A 24,670-nucleotide genomic window follows, 5' to 3' on the forward strand; every position below is an offset into this window, starting at 1 on the left:
TAAATTTTCTCCTAATAATTTTTGTATTTTAGGGGTAGGTTCTCAGTTGGAAAAACAGAGGCATAAGGCATTGTGGTTCTTGGGGCTGTGGTTGGGGGAGGAACGCACACTGGGAACATAGAAGATAGTTTCACTAAATGGGGAAGTAGAATTAGGCAGTGTTGGCTTGGAGGGAGTTTGGACACCGAGGGGCAAAAAAAATGATTAAATAATGTCTGGGTCAGTACTAACCACATTTATTCCTCTCAAGCATTAGAATCAAGCTCTGGCTATCCTAAGCCAAAAAAGCAATTTTATTGGAACCTTACAAAATTCATGATAGCCTGGAGAATTTGATTTGAAAAATTGGGAAAAACCAAGTCTGCTCTGGAAGGTTAGTTAATGTATGACAATGTTTATGTAGCAATAAGAGGCTGGTCCAGTCTGCCACTTCAGAGAATACCGACTCTAACTAGTGAATGACATCATCAAAATTCAGTCTCAGGAGCCACAATGTCAACTGGCCATTTCCATGTTATATGTTATCTCCTGTCTATGCAGATATGGAAAGAGAAACACCCTCCCCTTTGATATTTATGGAGCTGGGCATTACCTTTCATAAACAATACATAGAAAGGGAATTTTAACAACAGGGAGATAAGATGCTAATAGGAAGTAGGAACTTGGGTGCTAACAACAACAGCAACAAAAACAATGTCAGACATCTGCTATGGGCTCCATCAAGGGTGGTCATTGGGTTGACCTATATTCCTTTCAGCTGAGTTTAATAATGATTGATGGTAGAGGATATTTTCCCTGCCTCTTTTTAATTTACCCCTCCTCCCATTTGCATTAGTACTTATTGTACATATTTCTGACATACTCTTCTTATCAGAACTTTCTCCTTTCTTGTGCTCAGAGCTTGCCAAATACAGCCATTCAGTATTTTCAATTTATAACCTACTTAGGATTATGTAACTTTCTGAAAATATTTGAACAGATTGAATGGAACCTCACTCACTTCTTTTATTGAATGCTATAAGCTTTTGGTAGAAGTACATTATATGAGCAAATAGTTTCCAAAAATAAATTGTCAAAATGATCAATTTTACTTCCTCAGTTATTGCAATAGCTATAGTTTTTAGCAATAGTGCAACACATTTTAAGAATAACACAACATTACACTCTATGAAAGTGTTGGTAAACGTAAGATAAATATTCATATAAGATGTGGAACTTAACTTTAATCTTAAAGAACAAAGGAGATCTCTATTATTGAAAGAGGGTAAATCAGAATTGGGGAAGTTATGCTAATTTCTCTACTTAAATACAGAGTTGCTCTGGTTAGTATCTTTTTAATCAGGCTTTTTGGCCTTTTTTACTTTTCTTAGCCTTTTTATTGTCTTGTTCAATAAGCTGGTTCACCCAGTAGTAATTGGAACTTCCTCTATCTTAGATTTTTTTCCTTTCAGCTTTACCTACTTTTTTGTAGAACTTTGGAATGTTTGGTAGTCATTTGATCTACTGATGTCAGATGTGGAATACTCTGCAGGCAAGACCTTTAGTGGTAATATGTCAGGGGAACAGAGGTCTACCTAGAATCATTTTAATGATTATTAGCAGATACTACAAGCCCCTTTATCCAGAATGCATAATGTTTTTCCAGAACCTGTCTCTGAAGTAGGAGCAACAGTGGAATTGATATGCCATCTTCTTCCTTCTTCCTTTTCCATTGAGAAAAAAGATCAGTCTTGACATGGAAATCAGATGTTAAGCCCCTACTAAAATCCTCCAATGGCCTCCTATTTTACTTTCAATAGAATGAAAATTCCATACCTTGATCCACGAGGTCCTGAATGATTGGTTTCTGTCTTCTTTTCTACATCAACTTGTACCATTTTCCCCCTTCCTCACTACACTGCAACCTCACTGAACCCTCTGATGATCCAGATACCAATGTCCTTCCAAACTCAGGATTCTTGTTTCTGTTGATCCCACTACCTGGAATACTCTTTCCCACGCTCTTGAAATACTGCACCTTTATCAGGGTTTAATTCACATCGCACAACATCAGAAAATCTGCCCTGATGACTCAATCTATAGTTGTTTCTTTTTTTTACAATTTACTGCCATAGCATTCTGTTTATGTGATAGCACTTATAGCCTTGAAATTATCTTCTTTATGTATTGATTTTTTTGTTTCTTTCCACTGAAATTTATGCTCTAAAAGGGCAGGAATCAAGTTTATCTTGATTACCATTAAATCTTTGTACCTTGAAGATCACCTGACATATAAAATATGTCGATGAATAAATGCTTTGAATGACTAATGCTGACTCTGTAATAGATGAGACATGCTGGTGGCAATTACAGAGGGCTCACTTGTGTCACTTGTAATGGCAATGAGGAAAAATTAATTTTATGTATCTTATAAGGGTGTATTTGAGCTATAGTTAGGCCATAGCACCAAATGCCTTACAACAGCACTTGACGGTGACAGTCATCATGAGAACAACTACATTACTGAAATCCTGGAAACCAAACCTATCTCTGCCTTGTCTTTATTTATCCCACCACTGCAAAGGCCAATAGTCACTAAGAAGGAAAAGTCCTTACACTAGTATAGATTTAAGTGGGGGGTGGGGTGAGGGGATAATGCATTATGGGAAGATAAAGCAGCATTATCCTGAGCCTGTAGGCATAAACAGAACAAGGGACAAAGTTAAAACTCTCTGAACAAAGTGGATATTTATTAAGGGAGCTGTAGAAAAAATATTATTTGGGAGTAAGTTTAGATTATTGTTAAGATATTGTTAGACTAAAGAGTAGACCATAAATTCAGAAGTAGAAGTAGAGAATTAATGCTATAAAGTCCTTGTGCAGAAAGGTGGCAGTGGCCCAAAGATAGCAATAATTAGGAAGAGTAACCTGTCAGTTCTATATAAAATAAATTCCAAATGGGAGGAAGAGAAGCTTGAAGGATACTTAAGATGTACAAATAACATTCCCATGCCTGTCAAGAATCTAATTGCCTTTAGTTTGATACATCTAAATTTTAATATTTGTTTGAGCTCCTTTGCCAACATAAATGATGGGATTTTATTACTTAGAGGGGAAAAAAAGCACTAGGTATTCACAACTGTACAGAGACTAGAGTAGGGGATGTGTTAGCTTAAACTGATTTCTTTTTCTTCTCTTCTTTTTCTTTCACACATTCCATCTTCCATCCTCACTGTCTCTCTTTTTAACAAGCATTTACTGTACAGAGTTTTTTTCTGACCAAAAACCGAGTTTTACTTCTGGTTTTGTGGGGCAGCTAAGAGAAGAGTTACATAATAGATAACACAACAAATCTTTAAAATTTGTTCCCTCTAACCCCTGATCCTTTTCCTCTTTCTTTGAAACCCTTCAGATTCTCTTCCCTCTTCCTGTCACCTCAATCTTCCTTCTGATCTCTTTTGCAGTGTCTCTGTCCCTTTCTTGTTTGAAGAAATTTATGAATTTGTATCTTTAACCATTAACCCTACCGTAAAACAGATAATAGACATGTTCTTTAAAAGACCCGAGGTAAGAGGAGGGTTATAAATAACTAGTGTTAATTTAACACATCTAGTTGATAATTATGTGGGGGGAGCTACATTTTTAAATATGTAGAGTGTAACACCTATTTAAATATGTTATAAAAACACAAATATAATAAAGTGTAAATGCAAAGTATTTTCCAAGGGTATTTCTTTCTTTCTTTTATTTTCTTTTTCTTTCTTTCTTGTTTTATTTTATTTTTTTACCACCCTGAACACACCCAATCTTATCTGTACAGAATTTTTAACGTGTATTCAACAAGATGCTGGATATTATGGGGATACACAAAAAGAGATCTACAGTATGTTCAGGAATCTAGAAGGGGAAGTGATCAGTATGGGCAGGAAAAGTTGGAGAAGGATCCACTAATGTGTGACTGACCACATATCTGCTGTGACTCAGGTGCCTTTCACTTTGAGGGCAGTGGTATCTGTCTCCTCCCCCTTTGAATTTAATACCCTCAGGTCATTTTCCAGGCTGCAGAAAAGAGAAAGTCATGAAGTCACATTAACTTTTGTCCCATCTCACTCTCACTTAAATTTATTTCTCATACACAAGCCAGAGGTGTCTTTTTGTCTTCAAGATATGTTTTAATTTGCAACTACATCCTGTGGTCAGTAACACATAAGTGTATTCTTTAAAAACAAAGCCAAAAGCTTTACAGGTAAAGCTGAAGTCCCATTTGATCATTAACTTCAGGAGTTTTATATGTAGCAGATTATGGGCACATTCACACTCATAAAACACTCATCATAGTGGTTTGCCTAGCATGTATGTCTTATATAAAGGAAATCTAACACTGCACATTATTTTTCAGCTTGATTTTTTTCACTCAATGTTTTGTTTTAGAAGATCTCTTGATATTGAGATGTGTAAGTATGGTTCATTCATATTACTGGCTTTTTAATATTCCATGTGAATATACTGCATTTTATTAATCTAATCTATTTATGAATGCTAATGGCCTTCAAATTTTACTATTATTAAAATATTTTAGTAAGCAATTACTCATCAAAATATGCTTTATTGAGTATTTCCCAAGTGCAAGGCATTGTTCTTCTTTTTTTTTAACTTTATTTATTTATTTTTAGAGAGAGGGGCTGGGAGAGAGAGAGGAAGAGAAACATTGATTCATTGCCTCATATACCCTGAAAAATGAATCCCCAGTTGAGGCCAAACCTGCAACCCAGGCATGTGTCTTGACTGGGAATCAATCCTGAGACCTTTTGCTTGGCAGGATTATGTCCGACTCACTGAGCCACACCTGTCAGGGTTGCAAGACATTGTTCTGAATGCTTAGAATATGTCAGTGAATGAAACAGACAGAAATCTCTACTTTAATGTTGTTTGCATTATAACAAGTTTGACAATAAATAATAAACAATTAAAAATAGAAGAGAATATAAGTTATGAAACAAAGAAAATCAGTATAATGTAAACAGGATAAAAGCACTAAAGTGAGAGTTTGAGTTTCTGTATTAAATAGAGTGGTCAAGGTAGGACTCTTTGAGAATATTATATTTGAAAAAAATATTGTCGGCAATAAGGAATTAGCCAAGAAGCTATTTTGGAGTAAATGGTTATAGGAAGGGAATACAAAGACCTTAAAGCAATAGAATTTCCCATGTGTTTCAAGAACATCAAGAAGGGCAAGGTGATTGAAATGGAGAAGTGGAAGGAGAAAGTAGTAGAAGAAGAGGTTGAGGGAAGGGTGAAGGACACAGTGTGTATGTGACCACATAGGCCATTATGAAGATTTTGCCATTTACTCTGAATGAAATGGAAAGGTACTGAATGTTTTAAGCAGCAAGTACTTAGAGTATTATACTAGCTACCACTTATGGAATAGATCGTAGGAAGGCAAAAGCAGAAGAGCTTAGGAGGGTTCTTTTTTTTTTTTTACATACTGACTCATTTTTATTGTTTTTCTATTATAGTTGTCCCATTATTTCCCCCATTGCTCCCCTCTACCCTGCCTACCTCGCTTCCCACATTCAATCCCCATTCTGTTGTCCATGTCCATGGGTCATTCATATTAGTTCCTTGACGAGACCCTTCCCCTACATTCCCCCTTTTCTCCCTCCCCGCTCCCTCCTGGTCGCTGTCAGTCTGTTCCTTGTTTAAATGCCTCTGGTTCTATCTTGCTCATTTGCTTGCATTGTTCATCAGTTTACTGTAATAGGTGATATCATATGGTATTTGTCTTTCACTGTTTGGCTTATTTCACTAAGTATAATACTCTCCAGTTCCATGCATGTTGTCGCAAAAGGTAGGAGTTCCCTCTTTCTTTCTGCTACACAGTATTTCATTGTATAAATGTACCACAGTTTTGGGGGTTTTTTTTTATCCACTCATTTACTTAGGAGGGTTTTGAAGTAATTCAGGCAATAGTTAATGGTATCCTGGACCAGGAAAATAGAAGTGCAGGTGTGAAGTATGTGCGAGTCTGGATATATTCTTAAAGTAGTACCAAAAGGATTTGCTAATTGATTAGTTGAGGCATAAAAAAAGGGACGAGTTAATGATGACTTTAAGAACTTGGGGCTAAATAACTGAAAGTTGTCATTTACTGGAATAAAGAAGGCTGAAAGAGGAGCAGGTTTGGAGCATCTGCTCATTTGGAAACCAGAATCCGAGATGAGGATTAAATTGCTGACTTGGGAAGTGCAAGACCAAGGCCGTGAGGATAAGAAGGAGAAAGCAAGTGAGGTAAAGCCAGATGAAAATCAAACTAAGTAATAGTTTACTAAAAGGGCTGCATCATTCAGAGCCAGGAAGAGATGCAGCAGGTAGTAAACACATGTGTTTATTCAGAAGTTTAGACTTCTAAGAAAGGTTTTCAAAGAAAAACTGCACTTCAGAATAGTTCAGAAGAAAGACAGAATTTACCTGTTCGGTTTCCTCCCATCTCTCGTTTTCCATTAGTCAAGGGAATACAATCGCAATGCTTTTCTGGATGCTATTAGGTAGTTCCTTGATGGTCAATGAGCAAAAGAGATTCCACACCTCATTCTTTTCATTGCAGTTCAGAAGTAGATGGGGCTTGGTCTGTGGCACACGAGGGTGGAGAAGCCCTCCAGTGAGCTCAGAAAACTTGGCAAGGGCGCTGGCAAAGACAGCAGCAGTGTGGCCCCTAAGTTAGAAAGCATCTCTAAAGAAAAAGATGGCCAAAGGAATTTGAAGAGGCACAGAAGGCTTTTGTCTAATAAAACAGTAGTTGATGAGCAGGCCACTGGATGTGTGAGGTTGTAGTTTAGGAGAGTGAGCTGGTCTATCTTGAAGTCATCTGCCTACAGATGCCATTTAAAGCCACACATTTTAGATAACTAAGAAAATGAATGTAGTTGGAGAAGCTCAAAGTCTGAGCTTGGGGATACTCTGAACTGACAGGGCCAGAAAAGTGAGAAAACAACAATGGAGAATGAGGAATGAGCAAGTTATATGAAGGGAGAACAACCTATAAGTGTTTAGAAACAGAAATACTAAGTTACAGAGTCTGCACCATTCATACTTTAATAGACATTCTCAGATTGCCCTGAAAACTGGCTGCCCCGATGTAGATAATATCACTCTATGAGAGTTTGTTTCCAGAAACGTAACCAACATTGAAATTAATTTCAATTGTTTTCCTAATTTGACAAAAGAAAAGAATGGTATCTTACTGTTCTTCCAAATTTCACTTGCTTATTTAGTGCAATTGGATAATTTAAAAATATATTTTCAAGTCGACTGAGTTTCATTTTTTGAAGAATTATCTCTGTTTTTCTCCAGTTTTTGTATAGTTGTCTGTACTTTTCTTGTTGCCTTGTTAATGTTCTTTATGTTGTATACTCCCTTGTTTTGTGTTATCGATATATAATATTTTATTTGTATTTATATATGTTTTTCTCCCAATTTCTCTCCTTCTTGTTAACTTCGTTTATGCTCTCTTTTGTCAAATGAGTATTAGTCTTTTTGAAATAGTCACACCATTTGGTAATGTTTTCTTTTACCAAATTTACCTTTAAAAATGAGTATATTAAAAAGACTTCCTTACCTTAATATTCTAGAGACAGTTTTCTTTATTAAAAAATGATATTTCTGTTTTACTTAGGTCTCTTCTCCAACTGAAATTTGTGTTTGAGGTAATGAATAGCAAAAATGCTTACACATATATTCTATATATATTATATATATTTGGCCATGTGGAGAGACAGACATATTAAATAGTTAATCGTTCCAATCACTGATTTGTTATATAACTTCCAGAATACATCGAATTCCCACTTATGCATGATCTCCTTCAGAATTTTCTATTGTTTGTCTTTACTACCTTCAAGCTCTCTGATATCTTCGGTGTTGAGGGTTCCCAAGACCACCTTCAGGTTTGATGATTTGCTAGAAGGACTCAGAGAACTGAAAAGACCTGCTATACTCATGGTTATGGTTTATTACACTGAAAGGATACAGAGTAGCTGAAGCAAAGGCAAAAGGCGCAAAGGGCAGAGTCAAGGAGAAATAGGCACTAGCTTCCAGTTGTTTTTTTCCCTGGAGTCATTGATTGGACTTACTTTCTCACCAACCTATGGCAAAATGTATGAAGTATTGCCAAAGAGTGATCTCACCTGTGCTTGGTTTTGAGGCTTTTATTGGGGGTCAGTCAAGTAGGCATAGCTGATTGCCCATGGGGCTGAATTTATAGTTACTTAGTTTCCAGCAACTCCAGAGGTCAAACTAATACAATTTGGCCCTGGTTCTCCACCATAAACCACACTGATGTGGCATGCCCCAAGACCTCATGTATGCAAGATGTTTTGAAAAGATGGATTTTTAAGGAACAGTCCTTTCATTTGAATGTGAAAGCTTTGCACACTCTAAGCCTGATGATTAATGCCTTACTGCACATTTTCAAACACATGTATTTTTTTCCCACTTTAAATTTTGTCCATGTCTTAGTCTTCCTTGGTGGCAAGGTTGGTTTGAAGCAAGTTAGCATGCAATTTTAATGCAGAACTCCCCCTTAGTATTTTGAAAATGGACAAAATTTATGGATGTGATGCATCTACTCAACCTGATAAAATAGTGATGAAAACTGATTTTTTTCACTTTATTGTGTTGTTTTATTCTCTGATAGCTTTCGAACTGTCTCTTTATCCTTAACATGTGGAAGCTACCCACAACATGTTCAACTGTGAAGTTTTATTTGTTCTTTTATTGTGTATTTGTTTTAATTTTGTTTGCATTAACTTTTACAGTATGCAAAATCATGCTATATTACTTCAAATATTGGCTTAATTTTTTTCTATTACTTTATTATGAAATTCCATTTAAATAAAAACTTAAACTTTTGGATTTTTACTTTGTGCTTCTTCACTTCTCTTTGGTACTTTAGAGAGCCGACTCATTGTTCTTCATAGTTATATCCTATAAAGTGTCTGCAAGAATTGAATTTGCAAATATTAAGCAATTGTCCCCAAGAGGAATGCATACATTTTATATGTGAGAACTATTTTGTTTTTTAGCTAGGTTCATTTTGTTATTCAACCAGACTATGATTAGGTTTTTTTAGTTGATTTCAATGAATTGGTTTTCCTATGATCACTAATTTCTTTTTCCACAACTATAAAATTTTGTTTTATAACTATTTACTTTTTTGTGTCATGGGTGTATTACTTTTATTTATTTCTTTGTAGGTAGTAACTATACTTATTTCAACTCCTTTTTGTTTCCATATTATCTCTATGTTATGGGTATAAATTCTTTGACTCATGAATGTGTTGCTTCCTCTTCTGGTGTTTCTCAGATGATGATGATTCTTAGTCATATGTTGATCCTATGTCCTCAGTTATGACAACTGCTGACACCATGGCCTTCAGTGTAACACCTTTTTGGTGATGTCATCAGTTTAGCTCTAGCAGTAGTGACAGCCTTTGTTCATTGCTTTTCTGATATAAGAACAATTTAATCCCATCTCTTTCTTTCAATATAACTATGTATTAATATTTATTTTTCTAAACTTGATACAGTATTTGTTTTAAACTGATAAACTACAATATATTTTGAATACGAGCCAGAAATTTTGGTGTGTACGTTCAGTGTATTATTATCTCGAAACTAGGAGTGGCATGGTGGTGTTAGAACTTGATTGGGGAAATAGCCAAAGAAATAAAGTTTCTGACAGATACTGGACCATAAAAAAAAAAAAGTGCAGGCATAACCAAACAGTATCCCAGGACAAGTGAATATATTCTCTGGATTCTGTCTCCTTCCTTTCTTCCATCTCTTGCCAGTGCCTTTCTGGGGGGGGCCAGATACAATCATAAGCCAGAGAGTGGGTGAGCCCAGGAATGCAATTCACTGAAGTATTTTAGAGCAGAGCCTAAAAGGAAAGTTAGTAGAGGAAAAGCACCACATCAAACTACTTTTAAGGACTAGTTTGCCAATATCCTGCCTTAATGCACACAATACAGTGTTTAATTGATTATGAACTTAGAACTTAGAGCCAAACTTCTTATGTTAGCCAAAATTAATGTGCTTATTAGTATAGTCTATACCTCCTAATTATGGTATTTTCTTAGCTAGTATTTTTTACTAACATAAATATCTTAATTCAGATATATATTTATATGTAAAGATATAAATTATACATATAAGTATATATTTTATTAAAAAGTGCATTTTAATAAATTCTACATATGAACATACCACGATTTTATCTAAGAAGGTTTGTATATATAAAAGCCCACTAGTTAGCTGAACATCAAGAGATTGGGGCAGAGGATGCTCCTGCTCTGACCAAAATTATTTAATTTTCTTTTCTTATTAGGCTTCCTTAGAATATCATTAAAAAAAATTTTTTTTTAAGATAAGTAAGCAAAGAAGTTAAGGCAAACATTTGCCATGCTCAATAAACAATGTTCTAATGTGCTAATTGATTCTAATCTCAACAGCCAACATTAGCTATGTTAATACACCATTAGACAGAAAAATAAAAGCATCATCAGGAATACAATCTATCAATTGAATACATGAATACATCATGGTTGAATACTAGCCGGTAGGTAGTAATTAGGTAGTAACTAAGGGTATCTCAGACAGATATTGGTTGATGTATATTTAGCAGATACTATGCAATTCTTTTTTTCAACTCTATACTTAGTAGTATATTATCTTTATGTACTGTTATTACTAACTTTACCACAACTATTAGTATGATATTATATAAAATATACAGATATTATATCAGGAACTGGGAATATGAGGATGAAAAATCATGCCCTCAAAGAGTCAGCATATAACCATGGAAAAGACTATGTAAATGAACAATTATATGCAAAAGAATAGGTGAAGCAAAGTTTGTGAATGAAGTAGATGCCACAGAAATAAGTCGCAGAGAATGTGATTAACTGTGTCTAAGAGCTTTATAGGTTATTTAAAGAGAAGTTGTGCTCTGAACTGCATTTTGTATTTGATTCAACAGCCTCCTTCAAGATGTGTATTTATACGAGTTTGGTGGACTGGGGCATACTCAGGCAAGGGGGATGTCCCCTTTGGTTGTGCATTTCTCTTAATGCAGCTCATCTACAAGTTATGGACTCTCATTTATACTCTGATCTCTCAATTTTAAAATTCTTTATAGTAAGGTTTATAACTCCAAATCCAAATATTAGAATCAATCATGTAATGGCATTTATTGCCCTATCAACAACATCTTTTGATGATCTCTCATGTGCTAAGTGCCAGCTGTATGTACTAGTGGAAGAGACATCGATGACAGTACATTCTTCTTAAGAACATTGATAATCTAGTAAAAAGGCAGAAGATGCACAATATGATAAATATAACAGTGAGACTAATGCAACAAATAACAAAGAGATAATCATAATTAAATGTAACCATATATTACATAATAATATGGATGGTATAATTTATATTTGTGTAATGTTTAATCACTTATACATGTTTCCTCATATTAACTTGACTTAGTGTTCACAAATAGTCTCTGGGTTTGATGACGGTGTTTCTATTTCATCAATGAAGCAAAATAGGTACAGAGAAGTAATAAATATATAGGAAATAAAAGAATGAGAAAATTTAGGGTCAGGGTTTGAAAGGGAAATAGGCTATAAGATGGATTAGACTAAATGCTGTTGAGAAGAGATAGGGAAAGGCAAGTCAGGTTAATGGAAAAGAAAAGATTATAGATAAGAATATGCAGAGTGTGTTAGTGAGCAGACCAGCTTGGCTAGAACATGTGTATGGAAGAGAAATATGTACAAGTATATGAAATCTATAATATCAATGATTAGGAAAAAATGTGCAACAATAGAGAAATGATTGAATAAATTGTTTATTTATGATAAAATTCTAAGAAGTATTTTAAAATGAAGTAAATAGATAGCTGAAGTCAGAGTAATGATGAAAATAATTGAGTTTTATGTGACCATTTAAAAATAATTTATACATGTATATGGTATAAAAATCCAGAAAATATGAAGGATTTGTAGTAAAAAGTAATAATTTCTTTTTAGTACCCATTCCACCCCCCACCCCCCAGATGCAACATGATTATAGAAATAATTTCAATTCTGTCAAGAGAAAATTGCTGCCTCATCCAGGGTAAAGATGACCGATGTAAGCAATCTGCCATAGAGAGTGTGGCTGGACTCCACTAAGGGCATGACTATGTGCAGGGATTGGCATGGGTTTCTGTTGCTGGCAGATTGGGAATTCCACACTGGAAGTGGGTAGTTCAGAAGCTTTGGTGGAAAATTTGTACTTTTGTTACCCCTTCACCTAGGGTTATCCTATGGGAAGTTAATTTTCTCATGTATCCAAACTCGCACAGGCCTCAGAAAGACTGAGTGGATGCCTTTCACATGGTGGTGGCAGAAAAGCTCCAGGTCAGAAAAGAAGACATTCAGAGAGCTAGGAAGCAGTGTTGTCAGGTTACATCCGCAAGCAACTGGTTGCTGGAGCAATGGCCAGAGCAAAATGTTGAACTGAGAGGATATGAAGTAAGGCATACAAATCATCTGATCCCTTGACTCTTCAAGGCAATAGTCTTTGGGAATGCTATTTTGCTTTCAGTAAAATCAAAGAAGGCATGAGTGTAGAAGATTATATAAAATATCAAGGCTAGGAATTAGTCTCTTTGTGTCTAGGAAGAAATAAGAAGAGAAACTTTCTACTTTTGAATGGAAAATATTTTATGCTCCTGAGTGGACACCTAATGTACAAGTATTTTAAAGACCTTGATACAGATTACTGAATGGTTTTAAAACATTATCAAAGCACATTTTGTTAAGAGTATCTATTTCACTGTATCTTTGATAACATTGGAAATAACCATTTTTAGTCTCGCAGTTTAACAGTTGATAAATGGTATATTTTACATTTGTAATCCCTTGATTACTAGCATGGTTATATTTTGAAAATGTATATACATTTATTCTTCTCTTGATGGCAAGTTTAAATCCTTTTCCCATTTTTTAAATTGGACTTCTTTATATCTAAAAACTTGTTGTGTCTAAGACCTCTTTATATATTAAGACAACTAACCTATTGTTCATTATATACATTGCAAGTAATTTCCCACTTTTTCATTTGCCTATAATATTATGCTTTTAAATATTCAACCCTTTCCTATTTTTCCCGCTTTTTTGTAGTTTTTGTCAAAAACTGACATTTGAGTAATCTTTTTCAAATACACCTTTTTGGTTTTTACCAGACTTGTTGTTGAAAGCTAAACTAAATCTGCAAGTCACAGTTAGTTGTCACTTGTCTCTACTTATCTGTTATAATCTCCATTTGTTTAGCATCCCTTTTTTACAGTTAATGATAGAGAAAGAAAGAGCTAAAAATTTACCCTGAAGAGCAAATGGACGATAACATTGCATTACTTATTATAACATATCTTTTCAGTGGCTCAAAACGATTTTATTTATCTCTCAACTTAGTAATGTGGAATATCCTAAGATTGTAAGTTTTTATTTTTCAAACTGTAGTTTGCAGACAGCATCGTCATCACTGAATCCATATGCGCGGAATCTCAGGCCCCCATACCAGAGACACGTAATTTAAGATCTACCTTTTAGGTCCTTTTAGGGTCCACACAAAGGTCCCTAGTAATGCATCTGTCCATTATTATTTGAATTATCATTTTAGATCCTGTTGTTTATTTTCAGGAAGACATAAAACTAACCAATTGATTTATCAGTTTCCTGGATTATGACACTTACAAAAATTAAAATTGTAGAATGTCATAACAGAAACCTATATTATTTGTGAATTTTCTCCACTCTCATTCCAATACTTTAATTTTAGTTGAAAACATGAATTGCCATCTGAGCTCTAGATCATTTTCGTTTTTGATAATCACCATCAAACTTTGAGATTTTCAGCACCATATAGAGTAGTCAATAATGAACATTAAAGAAAGAAGAAAATATTTCATTTAGCTATACATATTCTAAGGAGTTGCATATAGTTTTATCATAATTACATTCATTAATTCATTAACACACGTATTTCCTATTTACTGTTGTACTAACGTACAAGCTCTGTGTTAGGTGCTGTTGGGGAAAAACAAAGACGACCAGGAGAAATAGATTAACAATATTAATCCTTTATGGATGCTTGAAATATGCTGGCCACTTTTCTGGCCACTTATGCTCTGCAGTCCTCAAAGCCACCATTTGAGGCCAGTGTTATTATTAACTCAGTGGTATATAATTTGCATCAAGGCTAGAAAAGTTAAGTAAACTTCTCCAAGGTCACATAGCTAGTGAGTAGAAGGGCTGGAGTTCCAGCCATGCTTGACAAAATCCCAAGCTCTTATGTTATACTTGAGTGCCTGCTTTGATTCTATCGTAGATGGCAATTTAAAAAATTGATAATTTCATTGGTGTGTATTCAAGGTTTTTTCTCTTTCAAGTTTTAGATATGGATTTTGTACAGTTTTATTCGTATTGATGGTTCCTATCCAGTTTATTTCTAGTATTTTCAAAAAACATGAAGAAATACACCATGAAGGCATAAAGCTGTGTACTTTGACCCTGAAGCCAGTGAGAGACACATTCTAAATGAATAGGGCGAGCAGTGTTGAACAGAAATTGCTGGCTTCCTACTTCTTCCCTTTCAAAGAAAAGCTGTGGGTAACAACTTGTTATTATACACGGTAAAGGGCATAGTTTATATATTGTACTGAAAGCAAGGGCTATTATTTCTTTTCTTTTTTTTTAAATTACATTTTATTGTTTATGCTATTACGGTTGTCTCAATGTTTTCCCTTTTTTCCCCTTCTACTCAGCGCCCTCCTCCATTCCCTCAGGCAATCCCCACACTTTTTGTCCATGTCTACGGGTCTTGCATATATTTTGTCTATAATTCTGTTCCTGTTCTATTTGTTTATTTTGTTTTTCAGATTCAATTGTTAATGAATATGTCTTTATTGCCATTTTATTGTTCATATTTTTCCTTCCTCTTCCTCTTCCCCTTCTCCTTCTCCTTCTCCTTCTTCTCATGAAGAACCTTTAACATTTCATGTAATACTGGTTTGAGGGTGATAAATTACTTTAGCTTTCTCTTGTCTGGGAAGCTACTTCTCTGTTCTTTGATTCTAAATTATGGCTTTCCTGGATAGAGTGATCTTGGTTGTATGTCCTTGCTTTTCATCACTTTGAATACTTCTTGCCAGTCTCTTCTAGCCTGTAAAGTTCCTTCTGGGAAATCAGCTGACTGCCTTATGGGAGCACCTTTGTAAGTAACTCTCTTCTCTTACTGCTTGGGAGATTCTCTCTTTGTATTTAAACCTTGGCATTTTGATTATGATATGTCTTGGCATGGACCCCTTTGGGTTCATCTTATTTGGGACTCTGCACTTCCTGGTCTTCTATGTTTATTTCCTTCACCAAGTTAGGGAAAATTTCTGCATTACTTTTTCAAATGCGTTTCCAATTTCTTTCTCTCTCTCTTCTCCTTTTGGCACCCCCATGATGTGAATGTTAGTATGCTGAGGCTTCTTACACTATCCTCATTCTTTTGGATTCTTTTCTTCTTGCTGTTCTGATTGGTTGTAAGAAGAATAAAATGATTTACTGAGAGAGAAGGAAACATTTCTGTGTGTCTGTGTTTTGTGTGTGTGCATTCAAATACAACACGAGAAGTTGTATAAAATATAGTCTTAAAATTATTTTCAAAATATGTAGGAAAGTAAATATAACAATGAAGAACAATTAAGTAAATTTGATTAAAATACAAATGTGATGTGATTCTATCCTTGAGGTAGCCTTTTTGGTTTACTATGATTCTATGAAATTTCAACTCTTTATTCTAAACAAGATATATGAAGAGTATGAAATATTTGCAACACAAATGACTTAGTAATTCTATGTAAGTTATTTCTAAGGCATCACACATTTTCTTTCAAATTGCAGTAGTGGGAAGGATGTGAAAGCATACTGGCAGTTGACTTCATGCCAGAAAAACTCCAGTTGACTCATTGTGTTTAATCGCTTAATCTGAACGATTTCTCCACAGTAGTTTCAAAAATATGGTGCTAAGCCTTTTTCTTAAGGATAAAAACAAATTTTAACAGTCTATTCTAGTTGCACAAATTAGGATAAAGGGAATGTAAGCCGCATTGTGCAATAACACCCAATGATAAATCTTTGAAACAAGCATTTTCAGTGGAAGAAATATCTCCCTCAGTGGGGCAAAAATTGATTGGTTCTTGGGGGAGAGAAAATCTCTCTTTTTGTATTTAAATCACAGGTAAGCATACAGTACATCAACAAATACATAGCATATGTGTGATGTTTAAGTCTAATGGGACGTAGTAAGGGAAAAACTTATATAAAGGTAAAGACAATAAAGGTTGGGAAACATTGCTTTAAAGCATACTTCCTGTATTTCAGCAAGTGAGTCCCTCACATATTACGAGGCAAAGAGCATATGTTAAGCTCCTTTCTCAGCAGTATTCCTCCTGAAAGCCAGTGATAAAATGTATCATCTGTTGCTGGACTTTAGTAAGGATCCGGATATAAAATTATTGGCAATAAGGAACTTAAAACCCTTGTTCCTTCCCTAGGTCCTGTTTACTTTACAGCCTTTTCTTAAGGTAGTTGCATATGTTCCATGACAAGAGGCCACACGGTGTGTGTTCTGTGAGTAAGAGAAGAGATGAGAAGGTATATAGGGAGACCCTTCATATACTATCTCCATTTACATTTCTTCTGTTATTTTCAAACATTGCAATCAAGTATAAGAGATTAAAACAGAAAGAAGCTGTTCACTTCTTTCTTGATGGCGCTTGGTATCTTGAGGAACCTGAGGGTTTTCTGTAGGATATGCCCTAGAGGTTTGTGTTTCACCAGTTTACTCCTCTGACCTCATACTCTGCTGTGATCCCTCTGTTCATCTTTCAGCCCAGGAACCCCCTTCCACTGCAGAGCTTATCTTTCATCTCTCTGCAATTATCAAAAGATATTACTTTATTAAAACTTGTATGAATTTTATTCAATATTCATGCTTCCCAAGGGGTATGAGCATTATATTTGCCTCTAAGTAATTATGAAATGAATAGTGCTTGTTTTTCCTATTAAAAAACATTGCAGACATTATAAGTGAACTGTTTTCAGGAGAGCTCCTACTATACCTGAAATAATTTTATGTAGGTTAGTCTCTATTCTTTATTTTGCCTTACTTTAATGTCAAGCTAGCTTTTAAGAATTATTTCTCTCTCTAGCTTATGGTCTAAAATCTACAAATTATGAAAGGATAAAACATAGTACCCTTTTGTTTCTTTTCATCTCTTTCAAGTTGCTTTCTTATCTCTTCTTTATTCCTCTGGAATCTTTTTCCTGAAAGTTTTTTTTTAGCAAAATTTCCTCTACTATACTCTTTTGAAAAGGGATCTTGTAATTCATATTTTATCCCAATCAATGAAGAGTTAGGGCCTAAACTCTGGGGAACTCCATTCTTATATTTCTAATTTTGATAAATGAAATGTTGGAGTAACCTCTGTTCCTCATTAACATGCAGATTTTTAAAATGTATAGAGGGAGAAATCTCTTATGGGTGAGAACAGAGGCATAGAAGCCTGTTTTCCTTTCTAAAACTCTATTCATTCGCTTGCCTTGTTGCTCTTTCCCTTTACGTTATTTTTGAATTGTCCAGATCACTGATTCAATGTTGTTAATACTTCCAATTTAGTTCTTTTCCTATAACATTTGGAGGAAAAGGAAAATTCTATTTTAAAATTCAATAAAAATAATGTTTGGAAAGAGGACAGATTTGGAAAACTTAGAATTTTAAGATGACAATACTCTCCAAATTCAACTCAATTCCTGTAAGAATCACAGATGGTTTCTTTGTAAAAAAAATCAACAAACTGATTCTAATATTCATATGAAATTATAAAGGATCCAAAATAGCCAAAACAATCTTGAAAAAGCAAAACGGAGTTGGAAGACTCACACTCTCTGAGTTCAAAACTTACTGCAAAGCAACAGACGTAAAGACTGTGGTACTAGTATAAGGTAGATATATAGATCAATGGAATAGAATTGAGAGTTCAGAAATAAACCCATGTGTTTATGATCAACTGATATTTAACAAGAATGCCAAGATCAGTCGGTAAAAGAAAGAAGGGCCTTTTCAACAAATAGTGCCGAGACAAGTGAACAGCCACATGCAAAGGAATGAAATTGGACCCTACCTCATATCATATAAAAATTAACTCAAAATGAATCAAAGACCTAATGTAAAATAAACAGCATAATATTCTTAGAGAAAAAAATAGGGATAATGCTGCATATCTTTGGGTTTGTATAGATTTTTATATATGATAGCAAAGGCTTAGCAACACAAGAAAAACAAAAAATCAAATTTCACCAAAATTAAAACCTCTTTTTTTTTTTTTGCTTCAAAGGACACTAGCAATAAAGTGAAAAGACAACCCCCAAAATGGGAGAAAAATTTTGCAGATCATCTATCTGATAAGGGACTTGTGTCTACACTATATAACTCTTACAACTAAATCATAAAAACTAACAAAAATTAAAAATGAACAAAATACCCAAAAGGACATGTCTCCAAATAAGATATAGAAATGGCCAGAAAACACCTGAAAAAAATATTGACGTCATTAGTCATCAGGGAAATTAATTTAAAATTACAAGATACTAGTTCATATCCATTTGGATAGCTATAATCCAAAAAGACTCTTACCAAGAGTCAGTGAGCCTGTAAAGATATTGGAACCCTCAGAAACTGTGGGAATCTGAAATGAGGCAGCCACTTTTGGAAAGCAGTCTGGCAGTTCCTAAAATAATTATACTAAGAGCTAACACATGATCTAGCAATTCCACTTCTAGGGATATACACAAGAGAAATGAAAAGACTTGTCCACACAAAACTTATACATGAATGTTTGTAGCAGCATTATTCATTACTGAAAGTGAGGAACAACCCAGATACCCATTAAATGTGGGAATGGATAAACAAAATGTGGTATGTCCACACAATGGGATATTATTTGACCATAAAAGGAAATGAAGTACTGACACATGATACAACATAAATGAATTTTAGAAACAGTGTAATAAGTTTAAAACGCCAGATACAAAAGGTCACATATTGCATGGTTCCATTTGTGTGAAATGTCACAGTAGGCAAATTTATAGACACTAATAAGTGGTTGCTGGACTGTATGGGAGAAGAGAAAAATGATAGCTGAAGAGTACAAGATTTCTATTTGTGGTGATTAAAATGTGATAAAACTGACTGTGGATGTGGTTTCACATGTCTGTGGATGTACTGAAAGCCACTGAACTATACACCTGGAATGTTTTGATAGTATATATGGGGATTATATCTGTGAATAAATTTGTTTTTTACAAAATTCAATAAGAGGTAGTTTCTTAGAAGCTAGATACAGTGTGGAATCTAAAACCGTTTCAATCAGCATTTCTCGCTTTGCGTCATCATATCCATTGTTCTATCTAGAACTCTGAATGGATCTCTGTACGACTGATCCGTTGGAGTTTCATAGTCGGACCCTCGTTCTCATTTCACATTTAAATATGTGAAAACCTCTCAGCCTGTGAGCTACGCAGAGCCAGCAGTGGGCCTTAGGAGGCCTGGAAGGTGTGCTGGTCCCCTGGGTCCCTCCCAGACACCATCCCAGTCTGGTCTGTAACTGTGTCTCCATTTGTATCCAGCGCTGCTCCTCCCGCAGGAAATAGGAAGAGCAAGGCTTTCTCCTCCAGTCTCACGGGCTCCAAGTGCCCTGGCACGGGGGCAGCAGCCGCCCCTGTCCTGGCTGTCCAGCGGTGCCCTGAGCAAGACAGGGTGGCTGCCAGCACACGGAGGGGCCCTCCCTCCTGCCCCAGCCCCTCCCACTGTGCATTTTCCCTTTTGCCCCTGGGACGCTGTGGTCGGTGAGGGAGGATGGAGGATGGATGGCCATTGGCCAAGGAGTGGAGAGCCAAGGGCGGCAGGCGGTAGCCCTGCCTCTGTCTCAGAGGGTGACCCGGGTCGGGTCGCCTGCTGGAAGGCTTCTCTCCGCTGCTTCCGCCCCCCCCCCCTCCCCACCCAGGAGTTCCCAGCTGAACCAGTAGGAACTGGAGCAGCTGTGGCGTTCGCTGTCCCCGTGTTTGGGGCTGGTGCTTGTCCTCAGATGCCCTTGTTTGGATTCCTGGGGGTAGGGTGACTGCAGAGTGACTGCAGAGGGCTTCAAGGAGGAGGTGACACTTGAGCTGGCCTTGAAAACTGGGTGTCTGTAGCTGCTACAAGGATGAGGCTCTGTAGGGGGGGCTCCCACTGTCCCCCAGGTATTCTAGGTCCCTGCTGCCCAGCCTGGGAGCGGTGTCCTGGGTCTGCCCAGCACTGGCATCCCCCGGGGCCTCACTCTGCTGCGTGAAGCATCAGGTTGGGCGCAGCCCAGGACCCTCTGAGACCTGGGTTCAAGTCTGGCCTCACCCGGCTGGCAACTCCTCCTCTGGGCCCGTTTCCTCCTCTATAAAGAGGGGTTTCCGACAGAGCACAGAGGTGTACAGAGGGGGCCAAAGCTCTCAGCCCAGCTCAGTGGACGGAGCCCCCACGCCCCACTGTGGGGTCTTCTTCTCTCCCTGGACACCCTCACTTTGGGCATTTTGGCTCTTTGATGCCCGGGCCTGTAGCCTCCCTGGGAATGACCCGCCCCTTACCTGTGCCCCGAGACTGAACGGAGAGAAGCCCAGTGCACGGAGTGGGCACTCGGGGCCAGACCCTGGGCTCAGGCGCCAGCACGCCGCATGTGGGTGGGAGGAGCCCTGCGGCGAGAAAAGCTTTGTGTCCAGCCAGGGCAAGCGCCCCCCACTCCGCCGCCCCCAGCCTGGATAAGCTCCCTGCGGGGGGCCCTCCGACACCCCGTGCCCTCTGCATCTCTCTCCAGTGTCCTGTAGCTGCTACGACTGTTTTGGTTTCTGTCAAAGAGAAAGAATAAGAAACGCGGCCGCAGACGGAGGCAGGCTGGGCCGTGGGTGCCTGGAGCGCCCGCCAGGACTGCGGGTGGAAGCACCCAAACGAGGCGCCCGCCCGCCGGCCACGGGCTGGGAAGCCTCTGTGCCGCTGTGTGGTGGGGTGCATTTGTGTAAGGATAAAGTAAATGTTTTTGGCACCCCTGCTTCTTGTCCCTCCCCCTGCGCCAGGGAGTAGGTGTGTTAAAAATAATTATTAAACTTTAGGCCACAGGAAAAAAAAAATAGTCAAGCTTAAGAAAAAATGATGGATTTCAAACTCCTCAGTTTATTATTGAAAGCTCTATTCCTTATAAATAAATATTTATATATGATACACACGTGTATGTATCTGCTCTTTTATATGAACCACTCAAAATAATTTCATAAGTCATTCTTTATTTAAAATTGTTCTTTCAGATATTCAGAAATTCCACAGGTGGTGGCTTCAGTGGAATTTTCCCCAGAGTAAATTTCTTGGACTGAAACTGCTCTAGTTCTTCTGCCGTTAGTTGATGCTTGGGCGTGAATAATTCGTTAACTGTTGTCATGCTACTATTTGAGACAGGAAGAGAGGTAGATGTGCTGCTATTTGCAAAACTGTCACTGAATGACTTGGAAACAGTAGTGTGAGATTGTGAGCCTGGATTTCCAAAGCCAGCCACCGACCTGCTGTTTGTGACGGCTGGGGCCCCCGCAGCTCCAGCAGGGCCTGCTGCCATGGGAGCTGGGAAGCCTGGAAACCCAGGCGAGCCAAAACCTGCAGCTGCTGGGGTTTTGAATGAAAACGAAGCAGCAGATGTGATTTCAGGTTTCCCAAATCCAGGCACCGGAGTAGGAGTAGTGACGGCAGGACCGGGAAAGGGAACAGCTCCAAATGCGGGCGTGTTCCCGAACACAGAAGGGCTTCCAGAAGGGGCACTGGCAAATCCAGAGCTTGTTTTAAAACTAAAATTTTGAGCATTATCACTCATGCTCTTATTCACTGGAAAACCTACAAATAAACCAGGAAAAGAAAAAAAAACCTATTACAGTCAGAAATGTGGCCATGTTAATCCCCACTTTTCCCCCCCTCATTTTCCCCTTATTCCCGCCACGTTTGGATGTTGGAAAGAGATTACAAGGGAGAAAAGTAAAAACGAGAAGCTAGAACAAACCCACTGTCTTCCTGCTACACCGACCTCACTTGCCCCGTGATTTACCTTCACTCAATGAGGCGGCTTTGAAAAGCCTCAGAGATTAGCGAGTGCTCTGACACTTCTGGCTTGTCCACGCCCCGCCCCCCATCTCACTGGAGCTGTCACTTGCGGAGGACACTATGCTGTTATACAGTGACAAGAAAGTCCTCAAAGGTGCTGCTACCACAGCTATAAAAGTCTTGAAAAGCCACTCCTAAAATATACTTCTAAAGCTTGAGCCATAGGGCCTTTCAAAGAACAGCCCAGCCCATTCTGGCCCCCCTTTCACTAAGGCTTGATGAATCAAATTCTCTCAAGCTCCATTATGGAAGGCTGTAGAATTTGCAAGGCTGACTTAAAATGGTGCTTAACATACCTTCAGGTTTTACAACTTGAAACCTATAAAATCCTATTTTTCAAAATCAGTGAAGTCCTGCATTACTTTATCACTTACCTGGTGGCCCAAATGCTGCTGTTTGCCTACTCCCAAATCCAAACGTAGAGGTTGCTTGATTTATTCCATTCTTTATATCAGAGAGCTATAAGAAAGGGCAAATAATAAAGTACTTGATGAATAATTCTCAAGTACCTTTCTATATATGTACTTTAGAGCCAAATTTAAAATTTAAAATATGTACTTAAAAACGTGAAATGTTTAACATAGAAAAATGCCCACAATATGAATACAGACAGAAAAAAGTACACCAACCTCAAAGATTAAGAGTCAATTGCTGATGAATTATGGTTTTAATTTTAGTTACGCTTTTAAATTTTTCCTAGCCCTGGCTAGTGTGGCTCAGTGGATTGAGTGCCAGCCTGAAAACCAAATGGTTGCCGGTTCGATTCCTGGTCAGGGCACGTGCCTCGATTGTGGGCCAGATACCCAGGTAGGGGGCATGTAAGAGGCAACTGACCAATCTCTCTCTTGCACACTGATGTTTCTCTCCCTTCTCCTCTCTCTAAAAAGTAAATAAAATCTTTAAAAATTTTTGTTTTCTAAATTTCAATGAATACATATTAAAATGAGAAAAATAATTTTTAATAATACATTTCAGTATCTATAGGCCGATCTACATTTTTTCTTAAAGATTTTATTTATTTACTTTTAGAGAGAGAGGAACGGAGGGAGAAAGAGAGGGAGAGAAACATCCATACCAGCCAGGGCTTGACAGAAAATTTTAAGTTTGCTTTCCAACTTGAAAGTAAAATTCTTGCAAAAAAAGCAATACATAAGAGAGACACTTCCCTTCAGCAAACTTTCAGGTACTCACCAAACCTGTTTTAGGTGCTGTGCTTAGACTTTTCAGTTCATTTACCCTATTCCTCCACTGATTTATTAACTGTTGGATGGAATTTAGCTGGAGAGAGAAGACAGAAAAATGATGAGTCAATATCGAGTGTTTATTTTAATCTCTCAAACAACTTCACATCTTTGCCAAAATTACAGAAAGTTTATGAAACATTTTTACGGCCCATCACTTGTAAAGTTCGCATTGACCCGCCCCTGTTTGCCAAAGATATTCCAGCTCTAGTCCCCTCTGCCTGTTCTCCAGCTCCTTGAATCACCCGGTTCAGAAGCACAAGTACCTGGCGGCACACAGTTAGTTGTATTTGGGTGGGAGAAGAGCGTGTGTGCCAGTTAAAACGCATGATCATGACTGTAGACAACAACAAAAGAGTTTGTCATTTCCTTTAGCACAAACTTCCTCAAGCTGAGCTTTTTAATTTTTGATATTTGACATGTGAGAATGTTAATCTATATAATCGACTGCTTTATTTAACTTTATTTTTCTAACATTCACCACAGTATCTGCACCTAAGAGATGCTCTATAAATGTTTGCCAACTGATGAAAGGGTTTGATTTCTGGGACTGATTGTTGGATAATTTGTAATAAAATAATGACATTCCTAGTTAGTACAGTCAAAATATATTATCACCATTTTAGATAACCAATCAATTTCAAATAAAGTAATTTAGAAAATAAAAATAGCCTTGTCTTGAAAAAACTGTAGTCCTCACCCACTTTACCAAAACAAGCAAGCCTCTAAATATGGAGAAGGTAGTAATTCACAGCTAATCTGTTATTGAGGTAGATGAATAGGAAACAAACTTACATAACTCTGTAAGTTGTTGCTGGCTAAGCAGTTATGGTATTCAAGTCTCAGCTCCTCTGGTGAAATGTCAGTGAAACCTGAAGTGAGAAATCAATTGGAATCTTTAAAATAAATGCCAATATTTTTGATAGAATAGTAAAGCTAAAGGGGCGAGACAAGAAAGTGCACTAATGTTGATATTAGAAAATTTTCATAATCATAAGGAAAAAATTAGAATAAAATGTAGTTGGTTATTATCTTTGAAGGGGAAATTCTTTTTCTAAATATAAATGGAGAGGAAGAACTAACAGAAAAAGAAAGTTGACTACGTATACATTCAAATTTCTATGTAGAAA

General features: G+C 37.1%; 1 long non-coding RNA gene and 1 pseudogene across 1 annotated transcript in view; one reads left to right on the top strand and one right to left on the bottom strand.

The window, feature by feature from the left end:
* The window catches only part of LOC150001337 (uncharacterized), a 76,670-nt gene that overhangs the window by 47,267 nt on the left and 4,733 nt on the right, over positions 1–24,670 (top strand). The window lies entirely within an intron of this gene.
* LOC150001339 (nucleoporin NUP42 pseudogene) lies at positions 21,458–22,015 on the bottom strand (annotated as a pseudogene).

This window comes from Furipterus horrens, unplaced genomic scaffold, assembly GCF_987537825.1.
Source record: "Furipterus horrens unplaced genomic scaffold, mFurHor1.1.pri manual_scaffold_9, whole genome shotgun sequence".
Classification (NCBI taxonomy): Eukaryota; Metazoa; Chordata; class Mammalia; order Chiroptera; family Furipteridae; genus Furipterus; species Furipterus horrens.